Below are 17,451 nucleotides of genomic sequence, written 5' to 3' on the forward strand. Positions count from 1 at the left end.
CTCCTCTCCTTCCTGACACGTTCACTCTCTCGGTGTCTGTGGGAGGTGAGACGACACCTCCTCTCCTTCCTGACACGTTCACTCTGTCAGTGTCTGTAGGAGGTGAGACGGCGCCTCGTCTCCTTCCTGACACGTTCACTCTCTCGGTGTCTGTGGGAGGTGAGACGACACCTCCTCTCCTTCCTGACACGTTCACTCTGTCGGTGTCTGTGGGAGGTGAGACGGCGCCTCCTCTCCTTCCTGACATGTTCACTCTCTCGGTGTCTGTGGGAGGTGAGACGACACCTCCTCTCCTTCCTGACACGTTCACTCTGTCGGTGTCTGTGGGAGGTGATATGGCGCCTCCTCTCCTTCCTGACACGTTCACTCTCTCGGTGTCTGTGGGAGGTGAGACGGCGCCTCCTCTCCTTCCTGACATGTTCACTCTCTCGGTGTCTGTGGGAGGTGAGACGACACCTCCTCTCCTTCCTGACACGTTCACTCTGTCAGTGTCTGTAGGAGGTGAGACGGCGCCTCGTCTCCTTCCTGACACGTTCACTCTCTCGGTGTCTGTGGGAGGTGAGACGACACCTCCTCTCCTTCCTGACACGTTCACTCTGTCGGTGTCTGTGGGAGGTGAGACGGCGCCTCCTCTCCTTCCTGACATGTTCACTCTCTCGGTGTCTGTGGGAGGTGAGACGACACCTCCTCTCCTTCCTGACACGTTCACTCTGTCGGTGTCTGTGGGAGGTGATATGGCGCCTCCTCTCCTTCCTGACACGTTCACTCTGTCGGTGTCTGTGGGAGGTGAGACGGCGCCTCCTCTCCTTCCTGACATGTTCACTCTCTCGGTGTCTGTGGGAGGTGAGACGACACCTCCTCTCCTTCCTGACACGTTCACTCTGTCGGTGTCTGTGGGAGGTGATATGGCGCCTCCTCTCCTTCCTGACACGTTCACTCTCTCGGTGTCTGTGGGAGGTGAGACGACACCTCCTCTCCTTCCTGACACGTTCACTCTCTCGGTGTCTGTGGGAGGTGAGACGACACCTCCTCTCCTTCCTGACACGTTCACTCTGTCAGTGTCTGTAGGAGGTGAGACGGCGCCTCGTCTCCTTCCTGACACGTTCACTCTCTCGGTGTCTGTGGGAGGTGAGACGACACCTCCTCTCCTTCCTGACACGTTCACTCTGTCGGTGTCTGTGGGAGGTGAGACGGCGCCTCCTCTCCTTCCTGACATGTTCACTCTCTCGGTGTCTGTGGGAGGTGAGACGACACCTCCTCTCCTTCCTGACACGTTCACTCTGTCGGTGTCTGTGGGAGGTGATATGGCGCCTCCTCTCCTTCCTGACACGTTCACTCTCTCGGTGTCTGTGGGAGGTGAGACGGCGCCTCCTCTCCTTCCTGACACGTTCACTCTCTCGGTGTCTGTGGGAGGTGAGACGGCGCCTCCTCTCCTTCCTGACACGTTCACTCTCTCGGTGTCTGTGGGAGGTGAGACGATGCCTCCTCTCCTTCCTGACACGTTCACTCTCTCACTGTCTGTGGGAGGTGAGACGGCGCCTCCTCTCCTTCCTGACACGTTCACTCTCTCGGTGTCTGTGGGAGGTGAGACGACACCTCCTCTCCTTCCTGACACGTTCACTCTCTCGGTGTCTGTGGGAGGTGAGACGACACCTCCTCTCCTTCCTGACACGTTCACTCTGTCAGTGTCTGTAGGAGGTGAGACGGCGCCTCGTCTCCTTCCTGACACGTTCACTCTCTCGGTGTCTGTGGGAGGTGAGACGACACCTCCTCTCCTTCCTGACACGTTCACTCTGTCGGTGTCTGTGGGAGGTGAGACGGCGCCTCCTCTCCTTCCTGACACGTTCACTCTCTCGGTGTCTGTGGGAGGTGAGACGACACCTCCTCTCCTTCCTGACACTTTCACTCTCTCGGTGTCTGTGGGAGGTGAGATGGCGCCTCCTCTCCTTCCTGACAGTGTTGATTTGTGGTTTCTTCTTTTTGTTTCCTTTGATTCGTCCAGCTGGAAATCTGTGGGTTCTGTGGATCTTTCCAAATCACTCACTCTTGCTTTCCTTGATTTTCTCTGTTGTTTGTCCGCTTTCTACTTCATTTCTGTCCACTCGTGTTTTCATTATTTCTTCTACCTTGTTTGTGTTTAATTTTCTTCCTTTAGTCCTTGATGGGGTCTGGAGCTCCGTCCTAAGGGGTCCTGGGTTCCCTGGAGGGGCAGGTTGTTGGGGAACCCAGGGCTCTGAGTCCTGGCCCAGACTGTGATGGGGACTGAGGGGTGGAGCAAACCGGGGGCTTGGCGGCTTCTGCCCTTACCCAGGCTTTGGTGCTCCCTGGCCCTGGGTGGCTGCGTGCCTCCTCTGCCCCAGGCATCCATGCTGGCCCTCCTGGGGATCCGGCAGCTGAGTGGGCTGGACATGGAGTTGTCAGCAGCCACAGGGGGGCAGCACAGCCCCAGGAACAGTCGTATGTGTGAGAGTGAGAGTGTGTGAGAGCATGTATGTGTGTATGTGTGGGAGCATGCGTGTGTGGTGTGTGTGCGAGCATGGGTGTGTGTGTATGTGTGTGAGCATGTGTGTGTGTGTGTGCGCGCGAGCATGGGTGTGTGTGTATGTGTGCATGTGTGTGAGCATGTATGTGTGTGCATGAGTGCGTGTGAGCATGTGTGCGTGTGTATGCGTGTGACCATGCCTGCGTGCGTATGTGTGTCAGCATGTGTGCAAGCATGGGTGCATATGTGTGCATGTGTGATCATGCATGCAGGTGTGTGTGTGATCATTTGTGCATGTGTATGTGTGAGCACGTGCGTGTGTGAGCACGTGTGTGAGCATGCGGGAGTCTGAGCATGCGTGCGTGTGTGTAAGCATGTGTGTGTATGTATGTGTGTGAGCATGTGTGTGAGCATGCATGCGTGTGTATATGTGTGAGCATGCATGCGTGTGTATGTATGTGAGCATGTGTGCATGTGTGCGTGTGCGAGCATGCGGTAGTCTGTGTGAGCATGCGTGTGTGTGTGCAGGCATGTATGTATGTGTGTCAGCATGGGTGTGTGTGTGTGCACGTGTGAGCATGCATGTACGTGTATGTGTGTGAGCATGCATGCGTATGTATGTGTGTGAGCACGTGTGCTTGTGTGTGAGCATGCGGGCGTCAGTTTGTGAGCATGCGGGTGTCAGTTTGTGAGCATGCGTGCATGTGTATTAGTGAGCGTGGATGGGTGTGTGCAAGCATGGGCATCTGTGTGAGCATGTGTGCGTGTGTATGTACGTGTGTCTGCCAGTGTGTGCACGCACGTGGAAGCATGTGTATGTGTGTAAACCAAGTTTCTTCAAGGCATGTGTCTAACAGGGCTTCTCTGTTCCTCCCCATCTAGGGCCCCTCCCCTTCTCAGCCCCCTCATCTGAGCACCCCAGGGCATTGAGGGCTACAGCCCTCCCACACGCAGCCTCCACTTGGCCCGGTGGGTGGCGCCAGGTGTCTGGGGAATGGTCGCAGGCCAGCGTGGGTGGGAGGAGACGCTTTGCTGGAAGACGCTGGAGGCCGATTCACCCCAACCAGTCCCTCTCCAGTCTCTCCTCTGCTCGGGGGTCTTTGACTCCTTCCCCCACTCCCAGAGCCCCTGGCTCAGCTCCAGGAGCTGGTGGGCAGGGGGCACTGCCCAGCCTCTGCCTTGGACAGCTGAACTCAGAAGAGTTGTGTTTTCATTTGCCCTTGGTCATTTGTGAAGCCCTGGCAGGTGCAGGCTGGGAGTGGCTGTGGCCGGCGGGTGGGGGTGCAGGGGTGAGGCGGCGAGTGGTCCTACAGATATGCGGGCAGACATGGGCACAGCGGGACCCAGCCCAGCCTGGGAGGAGTGGGGAAGGGGAGACAGGAGTCTGGGGTCTAGGGGGTGAGAGCTGCTGAGGGGCAGCCTGGGGCTGGGCAGGACAGGCACATGGGAGCCAGGTTGGGGGTCCAGTGTGAGATTCCCAGCACCAGACCCCAGTCCAGGATGGGTCTTGGGCACTGCAGTAAGGAGACCAGTGGGGGCTGTGAGGAGGAGACGGTGCCTGAGGGAGTGGAGCTGGGGACAGGGTGGTGTCGTCGCGCCCCTCCCCTCACCCCTGCAACAGGCAGGGCTGGGGCCTTCACTGTGACACGCCTCGGTTGGGCAGCTGGGGTGATGGTGACCCAGCTGTGGGGAGCAGCTCAGTTTGAGGGGTTATGGGGTGCAGAGAGGAACTGTGCAGGCTAAGAGGCATTTGTGCTGTGCCAGGGTGGGTGGGGTGGGGCGTGCCCAGTGCCCCAGGTCCCCCGCCCAACAAATCAGAGTCGCAGCATATGGCTGGCAGGGCCTTTGTTTGCCAAGAAGGGAGAAGGGGCTGGGAAGCCCTGACCGGGCCCAGCCTCAGGGGCCTTGGGCAGCCACCAGGCCTGGGTGTCCTAGCTGGATAGCCCTTGGCTGGCCCAGAGTGATGGGTCCTGATGCCACCAGGAAACCAAAGTGCAGAGCGGTGGGCACAGGGCCCAGGCGAGGACCCCAGTCTCCAGGGACCCCCCAGCAAGACAGGCACAGGTGCAGCCGCCTCCACCCTGCCCAGCCCTCTCAAGCCTTGTTCAGTGGCCCCGTGGCTGTTCCCACGATCCATCCCGGGGCCCCACTCCCCAGCTGGACACAGGACAGAGGCGGGGGAATCCCGGACACACAGGTTGCTGGGGAGAGGAGCCGAGGGCCCCAGGGGCAAACCCAGGACAGGGAGCCTGTGGAGTTCCGGCTTGCTCACCTGTGCCATCAGCTGCAGCTTCTTCCCCGAGGTGCACAGGGCCGTGTCCGAAGCCAGGATTCTCAGGGGCTCTCCCAGTGTTCACAGGACAGGCAGGTCCATGAGGCAGGGTTGCTACCACCAGGCCCGGGGGGCCTGCCCCGCGTCCTTGAGGGGCTGCTGAGGGCCAGGGAGGGTGGGCGGGCCATGCCCAGGCTGGGGGTCAAGGGCAGAGGACGTGGGAACCTGCACGGTGACAGGGGCCGCTGGGGCCTGATTGATGGCAGCTTCCCTGAGGGAGCAAGAAGGCAGGGGGAGGCGCTCGCCCACAGGTAGGGGGACAGAGGGCCGGCTGGCAGCTGGCCCGGCGTCTGTCCCTGGGCAGGCAGACCCCAGGAGGAGTCCCGGGAGAGAGGGCTGAGCTCTAGCTGGAAGACACAGTGATTGTAGGGCCGGGGGCAGCTGCCTCACCCCATCGCCTTTCTAGAATACTGGGTGAAGACCCCTCGACCGAGATGACACTCCCCTTTCCGCCAGCACCACAATTTCTTCCTTTGGCTTTTAGGAACCTCTCTGGAGACCCTCTTATCCAACCCTCCCTTGTACAGGTGGGGAAACTGAGGCCTGGGGCTCGGGCCAGCCACTTGATCTCCCCGGCAGCCAGCTTGAGCCTCAGCACCCCTGCTCACTGAGTCCCCAGAAAGCTGGACCCAGGCCCCACAGTAGCCGACCCCAGCAGCAGTATTTTCCCCGGGCTCCAAGGTGGAGCCCCAGCCCCCACCTTCCAGCGCCCCGCCCGCAGCCCCCACCTTCCACGCGCCCCGCCCGCAGCCCCCACCTTCCACGCGCCCCGCCCGCAGCCCCCACCTTCCACGCGCCCCGCCCGCAGCCCCCACCTTCCACGCGCCCCGCCCGCAGCCCCCACCTTCCACGCGCCCCGCCCGCAGCCCCCACCTTCCACGCGCCCCGCCCGCAGCCCCCACCTTCCACGCGCCCCATCCGCAGCCTCCAGGATGTTGCGGGATCTCGTCCAGCTGCTGCCACCTCCGGCCGCTGTGGCCACAGGCACGGCTGCTGGGACCAGCTGGCCTCCACAACCGTCTCTGTGACCCCCCTTTCTTCCTGCCTCTTCTCTCCCGGCCCGATGGCTCTGAGACGCTTTTCTAACCCCTCTCTCGGTCCCCATCTCTGAGCTCTGGCATCCCCTGTGGGCCGACTCCAGCTTTAGGCCCGAACACCTGCACCTGGGAGACTTGCAGGGGCTCACAGAAATATTTTAATTTCTTTTAAAATCAGGAGAAAAAAACTGAACTTTTAGGGCCAAGAAAATGCTTTAATACATAATATGAATATATTTGTCTTTATGCCAGCACAGACATAAAATATGATGTTGTTTACTACTTTTATTTTTGTGGAGGGGTGCTCAGGAAGTTGCCCCGGCCCCATCCATGTGGCGCCGCAGCCCTGGCCCAAGCTGGCCCACCCCCGAGATGGCCACTGTGTTATCACCGCCTTGGCCGGGCCCACCCTGCCTGGCCTTGCAGCCCTGGGGGTGGAGCGAGTCTGTGTCTGTGCCGGGCAGATACAGTGATGGCACCTGCCGGTCTGGTGGCCCCGTCGAGGCGCCTCAAGGGCACCAAGCCTGCCCATCATCTCCCTGCCCCATTCTCCAGGTCCTTTGGGCCCAAAGCCTGTGGGGTGGCCCCGTGGCTCCATGAACCTGGGGATCTTCCAGCCAACATCCGTCTCCGGGGGGCAGGGAGGGCTCCCCATGCTGCTGGTGCCAGGAGAGCTTTGAAGCACCCCAGAGGCACTGTAAACCAGGTAATGAGGGCGATTAAATCTCAATCAACTCAGAAAGGAAAAGGATCTTCTTCGGGGTGCCAGGAGCTGGCACCAGCCTGTGTCCTCCACCAGGCGGGGATGACCGTGAGAGGCACGCTAGGACAGGCAGGGCCTCGGCTTGGAGGCTGTGGAGCAGTGCTGATGCCTGCATTGCAGTGAGCTTTGCATCCATCTCTGCCTCACCTCAGGACGTAGGAACCATGAGTACCCGTCTTTGCAGCTGGGGAAACAGGCTCCACAGTTCTGCGGCTGCACCAGGTCATGGAACCCTTCAGGTGCCGCCACCACCAGGCAATGCTGCCTTCTAGGGGCAGAGCACGGGGCTCCCTGGATGGGCTCAGACTCGGCACTGGGCCTGCCTCTCCCTGGGGCTTCACTACCCCAGCCCCAGCCAGTCCTGGCAGCAGCAGGGAGCTGGGAGCCAGCCTCCAGCCCCTCCCCGTGCTCCAGCTGGGCTTCCTGGGTACCCCCTGCCCCCAGTCCAGGTGTGGGCTGGGATGGTGTGGGGGGGCGGTGAGGTGGGCAGGGCAGGGGGCTGGACACCACTTCTCTGGGCTTTTCTTGAGAAAGGGCCCCTCCAGCCACGCCCTCCTGGGCCGCTATCAGAAGCCAAACACAGAGCCGGGGAGTGTCAATACCTCAGGCCTCCACCTGGCAGCTGGTGCCCGTGGGCCAGGGGCCAGGCGGGAACACCGCAGACCCCTCTGAGCCCAGAGCTCTGTGCTATTTTTAACACCACTGGGAGAAGTCAGGCAAATAGTGTGGGCCCCTCCCCACAGCCCTGTGACCTCCACCCCTGTGTTTGCACTCTCACTGGGCAAACAGGCGGCGATAAGGCAGAGATTAGAGGATCGCTCAGCTCCCAATAAACAGCTTCTTCTCCCCCAGCATGGGATTCCCAGCACCAGACCCCAGACTGGCAGCTGCAAGGGCTGAGAGTGCAGGTGCCCCCGCCCTGCCCCCACCCCTGCCCCACCCTGCCCCGACCCGTCGCGGCTCTGGCTTCCCGGTCCGAGGCATCTCCGGCACCCCGGGACACACCACCAGCCCAGGAGCCCCTGCCACCCCCGCAGTCCCACCCTGCAGGTGGGCATCTCCCGGACGGGGTTGGGGTTTGTCTCCAGCAAGGGCCAACCAGGTTGGGGTTGGATGGACATGGTTGGAGCTCGGCCACCATGCACCTGCTGTCTGCTTTGCCGTCGCTGCCCCGTCCAGCCTGGCTCTCCACCTTTTGGTGCTGGCTAGGAAGAGTAGAGGTGGTGGAGGGGACATGCTGATACACAGCAGGCACTTGGCAAGCCGGCGACCTGGCCTCCCAGCCCCACACTGGCCTGCCTGGCTCCCTCAGCTGCCCCCCGGCCTGCGCCTGGCCTCCCTCCTGCACCCGCTCCAGCTGGCCCGAGTTCCCTTGAAAGTGCAGGGCCAGGAGGGGACATGGCAGCCAGGGAGGCATGATGGGGCCCAGCAGAGTTGACAGTCACTTCCAGAGAGGCATGATGGGGCCCAGCAGAGTTGACAGTCACTTCCAGAGTGGCGGGAGGCGCTCGCCCTTGGCAAATGCCACTCGGGATGGTCTCAGTCTGGGGTTTGAGCAGACTTTGAGTTGGAGATCCGCAGAGCTGAGGCTAAGGTTGGTTTGGAGCCAGGGTCAGTCTGTGCCTGGGATCAGAAGCCAGGCTCTGATTGAGGTCAGAGGTCACCCTGTGGCTGGGATGGGAACTCATTCTGTGCCTGGGTCAGGGCTCAGGCTATGGCTGGGAGCAGACTTTAGTTTGTAGCTGGGATCAGGGGTCAGTCTATACTTTTGACCAAGGCTCAGCTTAGTCTGGGATCAAGGGTCAATTTGGGCTGGTGATGGGGGCTCAGTCTGTGACCAGGGTGAGGGGTTGACCTATAGGTGGCCTCAGGGGTTAGTCTGCGGCTGGGGTGAGGACTTGGTGTATGGCTGGGATGAGGGTTCAGTGTGTGACTGGGATCAGAGGCCAGCCTGTAGCTGGGATTAGGGATGAGTCCATAGCTGGAGTAGACACCCAGACTGTGTCTGTCAAGACTTAATCTGTAGCTCGGATCAGGGCTCAGACTGTAGCTGGGATTAAGGATCAGACCAGGGCAGGGGCTGGAGTTCAACCTGGTCTGGACAGTCTCTGCCCCTGCCCCGGCCGCCCATTTTTCCCCAGCTGTCCTGGGTCAAGTTGCTGCAGCTGAACTTTGCTTCCTCTTTGGATCAGAGCGTTCTTGGCCAGCACCCAGCAGCTGATTCCCCGAGGGAGAGGCCCCGTTCCCGCCAGCCACATTCCCACGCCGGCCTGGGAGGCTGCCAGAGAGTGGCTGGGTGTCGGGGGCTGCCTCCCAGGGGACCTGCCTCTCACCCTGCCCAGCTCTGAGGACAGCACGAGATTCCTGCAGATGGAGCTCCTAACCTGTGAGCTCCCTTCCCCAGAGCCGTGTCCCCGTTCCCGCCTTCCTGCCCCAGGGTGAGGGGCCGGGGAGATGGAGGGCTTTGCAGGCCTGCAGATCAAGGTGGGAGAGGCCGGGTGCTTCCCCCAGGTTCTGTGACTCAGGAAGCCAGCCATGGGTCTGTATCTCTCTGGGCCTCAGTTTCCCCAGGAACAGAGTGGGCAGGGGTGATGGCTGGACGGGAGCCATCCAAGGCCCCTCTGGCCTGTCTCTCATCCCAGTGTGACAAATCTGACTGGCCAAGGATGCACGGGGGCCTTGGCTGCTCCTGGGGGCTGACAACAGCCTGGGTCCCTACAGACCCATTGAGGTGGGTGGGTCCCAGGAGGAGCCAGTTTGTCCTTAGAACCAGAGGCCCATCCCAGGAGTCTGCGGGTGAGACCTCCAGGTGAGGCATCACCTCCAGCGGGTTCGTGCAGGGGTCGGGGCCTGTGTGGCCAGAGGGGCCCGGCTGGCTCTGAGAGACTGGCTGGCGGCTGGAGCAGGTCTGGGGCAGGTACACCGTCTGAGGGTGACTCCGCCCAGCTCCCAGCTCCAGGGGGCTGAGGAGCCCCAGCAGTTCTGGGTGGACAGCTCTGAGGTCAAAGCCTGGGGCTGGGTGAGGCTGAGAGCCAGGGGCCACAGGCCTCCATCCCCAGCCCTCAGACTCAGGGGCCCTTAAGAATTCCTGACAGCACGTCCTGAAGGCACAGCCACCACACAGCTGGGCAAGAGTCCCGAGTGTGCGGCTTCCTCCTGGGAGCCTCCCAGCAGCTGACGTGGCCCCGTCATCCCACTCTCCAGAGAGTGGCACTGAGGCTGAGATGCTGCTGACCATCCCAGCAAGGCGTGGTGTGTGCTGTGCGCACAAGATCCCACACGGGTGCTCTGACCAGGATCCCCAAATTCAAAGGGAGAACACGGAGGACCAGGGAGGGACAGGGCCTTGGCCCAGGTCTCTAGGTCCAAGTTTTGGGAGCTGCCTCTCTCTGATGCCCCCTGTCCTCTCTGGGGACCAAGGGGGCTGGGACATGTGCAGTGGGGGCTGGGCCTCCTGCAGCCCCATGAGATCCTGCAGCTGCTCAGCCGGTGTTGCAACCGGGCTCCCCCACTCCAGACGTGTCCCAACCTGCAGCGGCCCCTGCCCCTGGGCCCAGAGGAAAGCCTCGCCCGCCTTCCCAGGGCCAGGACAAGCCCCAGCGAGGCCTGGCCCCCGTGCCAGCTCTGAGCGTGAGAAAGTGCTGAGCCGGGAAGGAGGGTGTAGTGTGGCGCCAGGTGAGTGCCCACCTTCTTGAGCCCAGCCCCCAGCTTCTGCCCTTCCTGGCCGCTGCCCCTGGCCCTGTCCTGGAGCTGGGGCAGAGAGTACCCACCTCCAGCCCCTCGGGGGCTGGCCCCTGGCTGCAGCTCCCACGCCTGCCCCTCAGCTCTGCCCCTGAAGCAGTGCGTGGCTGCACACAGCTGGCGCTAAATAGTTGTCTCCATCAGGACAGGAGGCAGAGCTGGGTGTCTGGCCATGTGGCCAGCAGGGGTCTGTAGGGGTGGAGGAGGCTCGCCAGAGCAGTTCCTTCCTTGTTGGAGTCACGGATCTGGGCTGTGGTGGGCCTTGGGTCAGGTGTGGGGCCTGGGCCACCCCAGAGATCCCTGCTGTCCTGCTGTCCCAAGAGCCAGACACAGAGCCCAGAGTCTTTGGGCCTCCTTGGCAGCCCCAGGGTTCCCAGGATAGGGAGCCCCACATTCCCAGCATTCACCCAGGGCCCCGGGAGCACCGAGGCCTGGTCTCTGGGTCCCAGGAGTGGCCCCGGGTCCTTCGTGGGCCACTGGAGAGAAGGAAGGAGAAAGGAGGAGGGGCCCAGAGCCAGGAGTGCACGGGGCCTCCCTGAACCCTGACCCTGAGGGGCATGAGCCTACGGTGGGTGTGGGGCAGGCGCCCCGTCCTCTGAGCAGCCAGCTGTGGAGGATGCTGCCCGGGCATGTGCCCGCTCTCCACACCAGGAGCTGCCTGGTGAGAACCGGCCGGGGCTGCCCTGAGAGCCCAGCAGCATCAGAGGCGGGTCCCCCATCACAGGGCTCTGGCTGGAGCCTCCTAGGCCCACTGGCTTTAGACATATTGTCTGCTTCACACATGGGGAAACTGAGGCACCCAGCAAGGATGCAGCTGACCTAGGCCACCCAGTCTCTGCACCACAAAGGGGCTTCAAATGGCCCCAGAGCCCACCAGGCCCATGAAGGCCCCTCAGGACTCCCTGTAGGGGGCTCAGCCTTGGCCCCAGCAAGACTGGGGAGACACCAGCTTTGCCCAGGAGCTCCGGGGAGGCTCCCGGGAAGAGGCGTTTCATGCCCCAGGCGGCTGCAGACCGACCGATGTGCCTGAGAGACAGCAGGGGTGGCACCGTGGCTAGGGAGAGCGGTGCCCGGGCAAATCCCCTGCACAGAAGAGAAGATCCAGGCTGCTCCCCACGTGTCTGTGTGATGAGGCAGAAGAGGCAGGGCACAGGCCCTGGGGGCTAGAGGACTCAGGAGCCTGGGGCATGGGGCTGGGCCTGGCGTCCCGCCCGTGCCCTCCCTGGTGGGCCACAGGTCTGTCCTCACCTGCCTTGGGCTGTGCTGGGCCCTGACCAGAGGATCCCCTGGGCCTGTCTGCCCCCCAGCCCTCGGCTCACTCAGCACTCTAGTCCTGGACCCCTCACCAGCAAAACCTGGCTTCCACAAGCCTCAGTGTGAGGGGCTCCTGTCGGACCCTGGAGATTCCAAAGTGGCTTTACTTAGGCCACTCCAGGCAGCACCCAACGACCAGGGGAGGAGATGTCCCAGGGACCACACAGCGATGGCATGTGTGACCGGGCACTGATGGGGACAGCAGGGTGGCTCGCTGGCCTGGCTCTCGGAGGAGTCACTCGGGATGAGGTAGGGGGTTGGGGGACAGGCAGGGGCCAAGGACTCGAGCTTCATCCTTCGGGCAGGGGGTGGGTTTTGCTGGTGCACGAAGACGTCCAATTCACACCTTAGAAAGAGGCCCCACGCGGTGGCTCACGCCTGTAATCCCAGCACTTTGGGAGGCCGAGGTGGGCGGATCACGAGGTCAGGAGATCGAGACCATCCTGGCTAACACGGTGAAACCCCATCTCTACTAAAAATACAAAAAATTAGCCGGGCGAGGTGGCGGGCACCTGTAGTCCCAGCTACTCAAAAGGCTGAGGCAGGAGAATGGCGTGAACCCGGGAGGCGGAGCCTGCAGTGAGCCGAGATCGCGCCACTGTACTCCAACCTGGGCGACAGCGAGACTCCGTCTCAAAAAAAAAAAAAAAAAAAAGAAAGATGCCCCAGGCCCTGTGAGCAGTGCTCAACCTGCACAACCACACACTACCAGGTTCAGCATGGAGGATGGCAGGGGCCTGGCCCTGGGGCAGACAGGAGGTTGCTCACCTTCAGGAGCCTCCTGATCCCATGGCCAGCCCCTCCACCACGGAGCCCACCTCGAGCATCCTGCCCCGGCAGCTTCCCCCACAGGGAGGGGCCACCCTTGTTTATGGCCAAGTCACCACGGCTCCTTCACCATCTGCTGCAGAGGAAGGAAGGCCCCCGTTACCCACCCCACCTGCGGCGGCCGGCGCTGGGAACGGGAAGCCGAGGGGACCAGGCCACCTGTTCCCAGCCTAGGAGGAGCGGGGGAAGGTGAGGCTGGGCTCAGCTAGACATGAGCCTGTGGGCCTCCAGCCAGGTTACCCCCACCCAGCCCCACGAGCCCACCCAGCCCTGCCTCTTCACCCTGGCTCTGATCGTGTCCTGGAGAGGCGTCGTGAGCCCCATACGTGCCTGGGCAGAACCCACCATCTCCCCCGACACCCAGGGTCCCTGGGGTGAGGGCAAGACTCCACACCCAAGGGTCCCTCCCCTTCCCCCATGAGCCGAGAGGGGCTGTGCTGGGGAGGTCAGCCTGGGGGCAACGTGGGCCCTGGGAGACGTGGTTGTTCACAGCCTGCCCTGCCTGTGAGAGGTGGGATGGCTCAGACTCTAGCAGCCGTGGGCCAGGCTGGGGCTGCCACAGCCTACGCATCTGGTGAGGGTCCCGGCTGAGCATCCTGTTCAGAGGCGGGAAAGCCACAGTACGGGGGCCTTGGTGGACCTCACTGCCGAGGGTCTGTGTACAGAGCACCTTTTCCCAAGGAGCCATGGCAGGGCAGGACCCCCGCCGCCTCCCAGAACCAGCAGGTCTCCACGGGGTCCTTGTGCCCGGTGCGCCCTCCCTGTGGGAGAGGAGCCTGCGGAGAGGGCGGCCGGCAGGTTGGGGCCTGAGCCGGGGAGTCAGATTTCTGCCTCAGCACTCAGGCGAGTGTCGCAAGAGCAGAGAAAGGTTGGCCGCAGGCGCTGGGTGGGCCTTAGGGGGGCCTGAAAGGACTTTCGTGTGGGAAGAGGGGGCTTTCTGGAATCCCAGGACCCCCCACATGGGCGAGGCAGCCGCACTCTGCCCCGGGGGGCCCCAGGTGGCGGCGGGGTGGGCATCTCCTCCCCGTCCCCAGAAATCGCACGCTGGGCCCGGCGCGGAGGGAGGCACTGGCTCCTCCCGGCAGAGGCCTGCAGGCTGGGGATGCCGCAGGGGCGGCCCCATGGGCACAGGGGGCTGCAGCCTCCGTCCTGAGGTCCCCTCCCAGGAGGAGAGCCCCTGGGGGCCTGCAGGGGTGCAGCCGCATGCAGAGGCCACTGCGAGGGTCTGGGAAGAGGAGCCCCCTGGGAAGCTGAGCTCAGCGCGGGCCCAAACGCGCCCGTGACCCCAGCAGCTCGCCCCCTTCTCTGGGCCTCGGCGTGCTTCCTCCAGGGGCTGCCCAGGCTGCCAGGCTCTGCCGAGCTGTGTGGAGCCCCCGGGCGTCCCCTCCAGGTGCCCTGGGCAGACATGGAGCGGCTCTCCAGCCCAAGCCGGCCCTGCGCTCAGGTCTCAGCGTCCATCTCTGCTGTGGGCGACTATCTCGGGTGGGACCAGGCCACTCCAGATAGCAGGCGCTGGTGTGGGGGGCTGGAAATGCCCCACACCCCTCTCCGGTCCCCGGCCTGGGCCTGGCAGGGGCCCAAGAACTGGCCTGGCTGGGCCTTTGGGGTCTGTGGCCCGAGCTCTGTCAGGGGAGCTGAGACAGACACGGTCCAAGCGGCACCCCCAACCCCAGGTCAGCCTGGCGGAGGCCCAGGAGTCCTGAGGGAGGGTCTGCAGCCCCCTCCCCACTTCCTCTCCCCTGCACTCTCCAGGCTGTCCTCTGCAAGGCCGTCACTCCAGGAGACACGGGCCTCCTGCCTCTCTTCTTCCCTCACCATGCAGGGGCAGAGACTGGGGAGGGTCCTGCGGGGCCAGGAGAGTTGTTCAGTTTTCACTGTTCTTGGACTGTGACCCCAGCTGGGTGGGTTCGACCTGGTGGGACTGGCCCGGGCCACCCTGGCTCTTGGGCAGCCTCCTGGGTGGCCCCTCGGCCTGCCCCTTGCGTGTGGCCATGGGCAGCCAGCCTTCCGGGCCCCAGTTCATTGCACAAGTTCCTGGGTCAACACAAACAACCGCGGTGCACCACAGAGTTCCCGGCCCGGCTTCCTCTCCACTCTGTGCGCGACCTCTGGACGGTGAGCGCCGCTGGCCCAGGCCCCGGTCAGGTGCCGGCCTCTGACTGCTCTGTGGTCACAAGTCACTGAAGCAGCCGGGCTCTGTGGGTCGGGGCCAAGCACCGCAGCCTCCTCTGGGGGTGCCAGTAGTGCAAGGCGGCTCCCTGTGCCTGCCAGGGCTCAGTCCCCAGACCACCGGCCTCACCAGTGAACACAGGGACATGACGCTTACACCCATCTGGAAAGTGGGGAAATGCACACGGGGGCTCCAGTGCTTCCTGGCCATAAGCTCATCTGTTTCTGGTGAAAAGAACCCAACCAAACCCACGTGGCAGGACTGGCGTCTTCTCCCTAGCTCAGAGAAAATGAGATCCAGAGACATGCCTAGCCTCCAAGGGTCCCTAAAATTCCTCCCCCTCTTCCTCCCGTGGCAGGACTGGCCTCTTCTCCCTGCCTCAGAGAAAATGAGATCCAGAGAGGTGCCTAGCCTCCAAGGGTCCCTAAAGCTCCTCCCCTTCTTCCTCCTCCTCCAGGAAGTCCTCCTGGACTGCCTCACCCAGAAGGGGTCTCGGCCTCCCTGGGCAATGGGGCACCCCCTACTGATGCCCTTTTCTGGCTATTTGAGGACAGTTGGTGCATCCAGTTCTTCCCTGTCTCCCCCCACTGGATTTGGCATACATTAGGCGCTCCATAAATGTTTGCCCATTGCTTGGCCCAACTCACATGCCTCTCTAGGTGGAAGGTGTGCTCATCTCCACCCAGACAGCGTATGTGTGCCAGCAAGGGCTCTGGTCTCCTGGCCTCCCCACCTTTGCTCCCAACGTGCCGTCAGCCAGAAAGCCAGGAAGCTGTTCCCGCAGGAAAGTGGCAGCTGGGAGAGCAGGGGCAGGCCAAGGACCTCAGGCACCCCAGGCCTCTGCGTCCTCTCCTGGGACCCGCCTCCCTCACACTCCCTCCTTGGCCCCAGGGGACATCTGAGGTGGGGGCTGCAGTGTCCTGGCGCCCGGGCTGAGTCTCCACTGCCCAGACTGCCCCGTGCTCCTGCGTCCAGAGCCGGCATGTCCTGGCCTGGCCGCGGCTGCTGGGCTGTGGCTCACAGCCTGGCCTCGGGGCCGGTGTGACTTGGGTGGGGTTCTGCCACTTGCTGGTGGTGTGACCCAGCCAGCAGCCTCGGCTTCTTCACCACTTCCCTCACAGGATAAGGAAGTGAAAGATGGCAGATGCTTACGGAGCAGTGGGCGCCCACGGAGACTGGCCACGGCCACGCAGGGGTGCAGGGGGATGGCCAGGGTCCCGTCCACGTGGGACTTAGGTCTCACTTAGTTCCAAGGAGAGCTGTGCCCAGGGAACCGGCCTCCATGCTGCCTGCACCACCAGCTCCTACGCCTTGAGGGGCTGCACCCGGCAGAAGTGCCTGGTGTGGGGCCTTCGTTGAGGCAGGTCTTGGCTGGCAGCACCTGCCACAGGCCTGCGCTGGGCTCAGCACGTGCTTCACAAAACAGCAAGTAATGCCTGCACTACAGAGGAAAATTGGCCAGTGCGGAGGTGGGAGGAGAGGAAAAAACAGGGCTGGGCTGGCTGGAGATCCCCGCTCTGGCTGGCGGCCCCGCAGGCCTCCCCCAGGTGGTTCTCACACAGGCAGAGCGGCTGGGCAGGACTTCCCAGCACCGGTGCCTTTCCCCCAGGTGACAGCAGGCCAGACACCGCGTGCTGACAGTGACTCTGAGTTTGTGTCGCCTTTTCCTTTAAAAGAATGGTCTCTCCTTCAGCCCAAACCCTCTTCCATACACCTCGGCAAGCCCACCTCTTCCCTAGCTTCTCCCAGGCTGGCTGTGGCTGGTGTGGGTGCCCGGCTGACAGCCCCAACTAGGGCCCTCTCATGTCCTTCTGGTTTTGGCTGCTGGGGAGTTTACTGCCCTGGAAGGCAGTTTCCACACTAGCTCTCTGCCAGCCGCTCTCTGCACCTGCCTGGGAGGCCTCCAGGCACAACCCTGCCCAGCCTCTTCATGTGGGAGTCCCAGGGGCAGCAGCCGCCGGGGCCAGGCCTTCCGGCCAAGCTCAGATGCCTGCTCTTTCCAGAGCCTCCCGATCGCCCCAAGTAGAGGAGCCTACAGAGCTGCCCCCAGCAAGGAGCCTCTTCTCACCCACAATCTCTTTCACTTTGCAGCAGCTCAGGGTGCTGCCATTCTCTCCAACTCACAGGGGAGAGGACAGGACAGAGACACTCACTGGAGGGCACCTGGTCTGGAGGGGCCGCCTCCTTCAGCTCCAACCAGCCCCAGGCCCTGCAAAGCCCCTGAGGGCCAGGCCCATCCGATGCTTCTCGACTCGGTAGCCTGGCCCAGCGTGGCGGCCCAGCGTGGCGGCACAGCTTGCAGGAGGCACGAACCTGTTCCCAGCACACGGGCCCCACCACTTCCCGCCATACCGTTTGGGGCTCGCATCTCCTGTGTGGGTGCTGGTCCCAGACCCGGGGCCTGCCAGTCCCCACACCAGTGCCATCAAACTCCAAGGGCCCTGTCCTCCCCACTCCGCCACACCCCGTGGGCAGCCCACATCTCCTGCATGGCTCTCAGCCCCTCCCCCTGCAGTCCTGAGGGTCTCCCCATAATGGCCCTCTTTGGCACTTCCTAAACCCAAAGAGGCAACAGATCAGAGACAGGCAGGGCTGGCCGAGGCTCCTGCAGGGAAGTGGGCGAGGCCCTCCCTCAGGCCTGTGCCCCCAGCCCCCAATCCCACACCCCCATCACCCCCAGGTCGCCCTGCAGGCACTGTGTGTTTGGACAGCTGGAAGCAGAGCTCGGCCTGTGACCTGCCTGGTCCAGCAACTGGACATTCTGGAGGTGAGCCTGGGAGTGGC

This window comes from Pan troglodytes, chromosome 11 (genome assembly GCF_028858775.2).
Source record: "Pan troglodytes isolate AG18354 chromosome 11, NHGRI_mPanTro3-v2.0_pri, whole genome shotgun sequence".
NCBI classification, from domain to species: Eukaryota; Metazoa; Chordata; class Mammalia; order Primates; family Hominidae; genus Pan; species Pan troglodytes.